We start from the raw sequence: 8,469 nt of genomic DNA on the forward strand, positions 1-8,469 counted from the left end.
TGTTACCAATCAGAGTCCATTAATTTCAAAGGGGAAATTTTAGCTATTACAAATGGAACCATCCAAATAATGTATTTAAATGATGCTTTTCAAGGAAAAATAAGTCAAAGCATGTTTGCATATTCAAGATCCAATTTGTAATGCATTTTGTTTGCTATCTGTCACTTAATATCAGAAAACTATTATTAAAAATACAAAATAAAGAGTTAAAATATACTTTTTAATAAATATGTAAATTGCAAAATACATATTTTGTGAAAAATAGAATGTTAAAAACAAAGCACATGATTACCAAAATAATACTAATCTCTCTGAACAAAACCCTTCTAGTGCATTTGTCACACTTATATTTATTTATCTTTCACAGCTCTCTACTTGTTTGTGAATATTTTGGGGCCAAGACTGTCTTACTTTTCTGAATATTCCAGAATTATGCAGCATGAGAACATAGTAAATCCATGATGAAGTGATTGAATAGGTAAATGTATATATCAGTGATGGCGAACCTATGACACGCATGTCAGAGGTGACACGCAAACTCATTTTTTTTGGTTGATTTGTCTTTGTTAAATGGCATTTAAATATATAAAATAAATATCAAACATATAAGTCTTTGTTTTACTATGGTTGCAAATATAAAAAAATTTCTATATGTGACACGGCACCAGAGTTAAGTTAGGGTTTTTCAAAATGCTGACATGCCGAGCTCAAAAGGTTCGCCATCACTGGTATAGATACATAAATAAATTAATTAATAAGCAAATGATTACAAGATATCCTATATAATAAAAGCGTTATATGCAAATTGACAGAACAGCCAAACAGTGGAATGACAAGGACCATCCGGGACCACACTATGACACCCACTGGCACCAGGCCAGCCAAGGCGGGTGTGATGTGATTGGTCGGAGGTCCACCCATCATCCCATGATCACCCCACAGAGGGAGGCCCAGGCAACTGACAGGACCGGGAGGCTGTGGTGAGTGGACAGGGCCTCCCTCTCGGAGGGAAGCCTGGGCCCCGGGTGCCAGCAACCGGAAGGAAGCTGGTGCTGGTAGCAGGGGGAAGAAAGGCCTACTCTTGCTTGAATTTTGTGCATCGGGCCTCTAGTTAGGAAAATAAAAACATTACTGAACCTTAATAGTAAGCCAATCTCCTGGAATAAAGATGGTATTACACACATTTTCAAGGGTTTGTATAATCTTTATTTAATTTGTATAACTACTATCTGATATGTTAAGACATTTTAAAATGAGGAAAGTGAGTCCAAAAGGAGTGAATAAAAGACTGGATGGCCAACAAAGTGAGGCCAAAGTGCAGGTATCCTGGATAAAAAGACACTTATTGTTTCCTTACACTATGCCTTCATCACCTTAACATGCAAAGGTCTCCTGTAGGATTGCATTACATAAATTTGGGGCTACAAAAGATTACAACTTGGGAAAATTATGCAGTATTAAAAATAATTGCCTAACTAAGTAGCACAAAAGCATTTAAGTAGTAAATTTGCTTTGTGCCTAAAATGTTTACATTAACAAAAACATTAAAAAGTCATTGCCTAAATAAAATGAGGGAAAGAGCTTAAAATAATAAAACCTATCTTAAACAACTACTTTCAAATATTTATGAGAAGTTGAAAAATGATAGAAAACAGTGTGCCTAACTTGAATAAAATATATTATTTAAATGATTAAATAATAGGATTAAAAACGTCGTGATATTCAGCTTAGCTGAAGATTTACTGACTAATCTCCCATCCAACATATGGAAATTATGAAAAGCTCTAAAGAAATTATGTTGTCAGAATCTTGAATGAAGACATAGAATTTGAAAAAAAAACAAAAAAGATTCTTTAGAATTGAGTGGTGGGGAACCTTTTTCTGCCTAGGGCCATTTGGATATTTATAACATCATTTGCGGGCCATACAAAATTATCAACTTAAAAATTAGCCTGCTATATTTGATCAAACATTTAATTAACTCACTTCTATTCCTTGGCAGGGCCAGACCAAATGATTTTACAGGCTACCCCTTCCTTTAGATAAGTAGTTTTCTGAAACCTCAAGAAGTTTAATCCTCTTTATATCCAATTTCTTCCTATTTATCAATGATTTTCTAATTGAATTTCAAATTATATCAAATAAATGGGACTTTGATAATATTTCTGGTGTTATTAACACACATGCAAACATTGGTCAATAAAAATGATGCCATGTACAGAAAATATTTCATATAGAATACAGTTTATTATTATTATATGCATACAATCAGGAAATCAAACAAGAAGTAGTAGCTTTTAACAGAAACAAAATTTCAAATGTGCTGAAATAAATCAGGTTATAAATATTTTTATTATATTTATTACTCTTGCCTTTTCACTCATTTTAAAATAAATCCTAAAACAATAGTTTTACATTTGATTTTTATTTAGGATTATTTTAATTATATTTTTATATTTAATATTAAAAAATTATATATATATATATATTATTTTACATTGTTCTGATTTTTAAAATCTTTGATGGCTCCCAATTTCCTCTGAATACCATCTGAACTCTCTTTTTTTAAAATTTGTATTTCTTGATTTTAGAGAGAGAAAAAAGACAGAAGAGAGAGAGAGAAAAACATTTATTTGTTGTACCACTTATTTATGCATTCATTGGTTGCTTCTTCTATGTACCCTGACCAGGGTCGAACCCACATTCTTAGGGTATTGGGGATGACACTCTAACCAACTGAGCTGTCCTGCCAGGGCATCATCCCAAATGTGACCCTTGGCACCTTCAATCTTACATTAGGAAAAATACTTTTCATATTTAGAAACAAAAAAAGGCTAAAAATAAGAGAGATAATAATTTCTTTATAGGTATAGGAAAGAAATGTATCAGAAAGTGTCTGAAATGACACAATTTTTACTCTACAGTGGGAAAGAAAATTATCAGCCAGACTAAAACAATATTTCAAAAAATAAAACAAGATTGGTATGATGTATATCACCTTTAGATAATCCGTGACCATGGTTAGCTGGAACCTCTCAGACAGATTATGCAACTAATTTTGTAAGTAACAGATTGTATAGCACTACCCACTTCTTTAATGATAATGATAATAGAACATATCATTGAAAAAAATCATATGAAAAGTTTAGATCTCTCCCCCACCCCACCCCCAAAAAGAAATAGACATGTAATCTAAATTTAAAGTCATAACTCCAACTTTGCCCTTTACCTTCATTGTGACTCCTGGAGGGGAACTATCCTCTCTGGCCACAGTTAATTCATATGTGTTCTTCTAAGAAATAATAATACCTATCTTATAGTATTGCTAGACAGATGAAATGAATTAATGTTGGATAACTAATTAGAATAGTGCCTAACACATAGTAAGCACTATGTAAGTTACTTTCAAAATATTTTTAAAACAATGTTATATTTAATTTAGGGATACAGAGGAATTCATTAAAAGTGAATTTATTTTTAAAAATAAATTACATTTAAATGGATATTAAAAACCATACTGATAAGAACAGTACTACTTTGTTTATTCAAGTAAGATCTGAGAAGTTTATTCTGTATTTTGCCCTGACATTTGACTAAAGAGTGTTTTTGAACCCTACGTTACCCATGATTTATATGATTAAATTCATTGACTGATTAATATCCTGGGTAGATAAAGATATAATAATCAGGCAAGAAATCATTTTAATAGAAAACCAGAAGACACCTTCTATTAGAAGAATTATTCCATTTTAGAACAGAAACTTCTCTATCAATTTCAACCATTTATACATCTTGATCATTCCTTACCTGTCAAAAATTTCAAGCAATTATACAGCTGTGAGTTGAAACTTGTTATATTGAGAGATTCATTTTTTCTATTTCTATCCAATGGAAGGCATAGAACCATGCTGTCTACACTGTGTGATTTTGAGCTGGTGAGTTGTATGGAGAGCATTTAGAGCAAAGGTATACACATTTTGCTGTTATTTTCAGAAATAGTAAATGCTGAAAAGGTTGCCAGTAAATGGAAATATGCCAGTTGGTATTTTGGTTTTAATAGCATCATTTAGCTTAAGATGGAAAATTGTTATTTCACACTAGAGGGAATTTCTGATTTTAATTTGGCCTTCCCAAAAAGGTGAGAAGTTTCATTAAAGATATCCCTTAGTTCATTAATGAATTGATAAGCAATTGTAATAAAGTGCTTAGAGGAGTGGTTGTCATTAGGAATTTCTTTAGAGGCAATAGTTCAGGAAGAACAAACAATCAACAAAGGAATAATCTTAACCAGTGTTTAAGATGCACTGAGTGTAAGGCCAGAGGAAGTTTTTATTTCTCTGAAGCTATGAGAAACACATTTTAAATCTCAAGATAATTTGCTACTTAAAGTGTGATTCCCCTGAATTTTATAAAGGGTTTAATAGTGCACGAGAGATTTGGGTAATTGTTTTAATGGGCATATTTATATTAAATATTCATACATAGTTTTATTTATAATTTTAATATTGCGAATGAAGTAGATCTTTTAAAATAGTAATTGGAAATATTAATTTTCTTACTTCCCTTTTTAAAAAATTTTGTCTCTTTCAACAGTAGATTTTGGAAATATTGCTCTGTTTTGCCCAACATATTCCTGACCCACTTTTTAACTCAACTCTTACCCCTGCCATACACACAAATTTTCAGCGGTTACAGAGCTAGAGTGTTGCCCATCTTACTTTGTTTGTCTTCTTCTTCTTCTTCTTCTTCTTCTTCTTCTTCTTCTTCTTCTTCTTCTTCTTCTTCTTCTTCTTCTTCTTCTTCGGGTTTGGCCTTTAATCTGAAAAAGTGTTGATTGAAAGTATACAGCAGAAAGTGGGTACAAATGGTTGGGGCCATGGAGCCACCAATAAAACAGAATGTCCTAAAATAAAGTGCACAGAGTAAAAAATCAGAACCTCCAGTCCTTCCCTTCAACACACCAGAGCACAGGCACAGAACCAGTGATGAGCCCCAAGGAGCGAAGAGGAGGCTGGGGAGAACAGCAGAGGCTCCTGAGCTGCTGGGTGGAGGGTGAGCCCTCTTTGGAATGGGATGAATAAAACCACCCAGTTCCCCCTGGGCACTTCACAACCATTTCTAAGGCTAAAGGAAAAAGACAAAACTCAATCTCAGGTCCTATGGGCTCAGAAAACAGGCTAGGGGACAGGGGTTTGGGCAACCAAAACTGTTAGTCCCACTTGGCATTCTTGTTGTCACTGTTGCCATTTTCTTCAGCCCCCTCAATAAAAAGCACCTTCTCCAGTTTCCACTTGCCACTCTCTGGCTGAAACTCTGCTGTGTTTCAGAGCATGAAGCAAATTATAATGTAGGTCATGTTGTCTCACCCTGTACCATCCCCAGAAGTGTCTGGTGCCAGGACCTGATCCAGCAGCTCTTCTACGATGGATGACAATAACTAAAGTTCCCCATTTTCATCACACTGGTTAATCTTTGATTGGATAAATTATATAACTTCCTGGCTGCTCATCACATTCCGAAATGCCTTCACAAGCCGTGACCATGAACTCGTGGGTATCAGCAAGAGTCAGTACCTTGACTGGAAAGGCTGAATCATCTGTTCCTCAAGTGGCAAGCTCTTGCTTCTCTTGTAGAGCAGATCTCATCCCATTACGCTACCTAAAAGTATATAAAACACTCTAAGCATTTAAAGTCTCTAAAAATTGTCTAGAGGTATACAGCAAATGGGGAAATATTCATTCAAAAAAATCTACTAAATATAAGCAAGAAGCAAGAATTTGTGTTGTTGGAGCCATGACTGGCTCCCCATATAAATTGTTCCATGTCAGAAAACTATTTCTAATCCTCTACTCAAGACAGGTGAAATAAAGAATGCAGGGCATACTCTCTCTCCAGGTCCCAGTCTTGGGCTACATTTTCACCCCAGCTGACTGAGGAGACTGAGCCACTGGGCCTTATATGACACCTACTATACAAGGCCACTCTACAAATTCTAGGAGACATTGTAGCTCTACCTAATTCATAGAAACAAACACAGGGAAACAGCCAAAATATGGAGACAAAGAAACATGTCACAAATGAAAGAAAAGAATAAATGTCAGAAAAAAAAAACTAAATGAAATAGAAGCAAGCAAACTACTAGACACAGAGTTCAAAACAATGGTTATAAGATTGTTCAAGGATCTTAATGAGAGCTTCAAGGAACTAGTGAGACTTTCAAGGATCTTAGTGAGAATTTTGAGGACATTAGTGAGAGCATCAATGACATGAAAAAGAACCAGTCAGAAATTAAGCATACACTAACTGAAATAAAGACTAATTTACAGGGAGTTAATTATAGAGTACAGGATTCTGAGAATCAAGTCAATGATTTGGAATTTGAGGAAGCAAAAAACACCCATTCAGAAGAGAAAAAAGAAGAAAAAATCCGAAAATAAGAAGATAGTGTTAGGAGCCTCTGGGACAACTTTAAGCTTACCAACACTCACATTATGGGGTACCAGAAGCGGAAGAGAGAGAGAGAAAGATATTGAAAACTTATTTGAAGAAATAATGAGAGAAAACTTCCCCTGCCTAGTGAAAGCAATAGACTCACAAGTACAGGAAGCACAAACGAGAGGAACCAAAAAAGGCCCACACCAAGACACCTCATAATTAAAATGCCAAAGGTTAAATACAGAGAGAATCTTAAAAACAGCAAAATAAAAGCAGTTAGTTACCTACAAGAGAGCACCCATATGACTGTCAGCTGATTTCTCAACAGAAACTTTGCAGGCCAGAAGGGAGTGGCAAGATACTCAAAGTTATGAATAGCAAGGACCTACGACCAAAATTACTCTACCCAGCAAAGCTATCATTTTGAATTGAAGGTCAGATAAAGAGCTTCACAGACAAGAAAAGTCAAAAATGGTTCATCACCACCAAGCGAGCATTACATGGAATGTTGAAGGATATTCTTTAAGAAGAGGAAGAGGGAGGAGGAGGAGGGGAAGAAGAAGAAGAAGAAGAAGAAGAAGAAGAAGAAGAAGAAGAAGAAGAAGAAGGAGGAGGAGGAGGAGGAGGAGGAGGAGGAGGAGGAGGAGGAGGAGGAGGAGGAGGAGGAGGGGAAGAAGAAGAAGAAGGAGAATAATCAAAATATGAACAATAAATGGCAATCTATACTGATAAAAGGTTAACATGCTAATTAAAACAGACGTCTTCCAGATGTCCATACAGACTTCTATCTGGACAAAGCCACAGCAGCTGCGAGACCCATGGAGAGCCGGCCTAAGCTATCAGTAGGACATACCATGAGGGCTCCTGCAGTGCCAGAGGGGGCAGGCCGGGCTGAGGGACCCCCCTAGTGCACGAATTTTCATGCACTGTGCCTCTACTAAATACATATCTATCAACAATTGTATCAAAAAATCAAAATAAAGGAATAAGGAATCTTATGAACAAAATAATGATGAATAAAATAGAACCAGAGGCATGGAAACATGCAAGAGACTGATGAATCTCAGAGGGAAGGGAGGTGGGGAGTGAGGAGAGATTATCCAAAGATCTTATATGCATACTAGAGGCCCGGTGCATAAAATTCGTGCACTGAGGGGGTGTCCCTCAGCCCAGCCTGCACCCTTTCCAATCTGGCACCCCTCAGGGGATGTCCGACAGCCGGTTTAGGCCCGATCCTTATAAGATCGGGCCTAAACCGGCAGTCAGACATCCCTCTCACAATCCGGGACTGCTGGCTACCAACTGCTCGCCTGCGTGCCTGCCCAATTGCCCCTAACTGCTTCTGCCTGCCAGCCTGATTACTCCCTAACCACTCCCCTACCAGCCTGATCGACTCCTAACTGCTCCCCTGCTGACCCGATTGCACCCAACTGCCCTTCCCTGCAGGCCCTCCCCTGCAGGCCTGGTCCCCCCAACTGCCCTCCCCTGCTGGCCTGGTGCCCCCTAACTGCCCTCCCCTGCAGGCCTGGTAGCCCCTAACTGCTCTCCCCTGCTTGACTGGTCACTCCTAATTATCCTCCCCTGTCGGCCCAGTCACTCCCAACTTCCCTCCCCTGCAAGCCATCTGTGACCACATGGGGGCGGCCATCTTTAACCACATGGGGGCTGCCATCTTGTGTGAAGGTGTGACAGTCAATTTGCATATTACCTCTTTATTATATAGGATGCTTTACCTATGGAGACAGACAAGAGGATGGTGAAGGCCTGGGTTGGGGTGGGAACCTGGTAGAGGGGAGTAATGAGGGGAAAATGGGGACATATGTAATACTCTCAATAATAAAGAATTTTTTGAAAATGAAGCACCGATTGGTAGTTATGGAACAGTTATGGGGATATGAACTACAGCATAGGAATATAGTCAATAATGTTATAACTATGTATAGTGTCAGATGAGTACTAGATTTATCAGGGTGATCACTTGGTAAGCTATAAAATGTCTAATCATTACATTGTAATGAAACTAATACAATATTG

Source organism: Myotis lucifugus, unplaced genomic scaffold (assembly GCF_000147115.1).
Source record: "Myotis lucifugus unplaced genomic scaffold, Myoluc2.0 scaffold_242, whole genome shotgun sequence".
In the NCBI taxonomy this organism is placed as follows: domain Eukaryota; kingdom Metazoa; phylum Chordata; class Mammalia; order Chiroptera; family Vespertilionidae; genus Myotis; species Myotis lucifugus.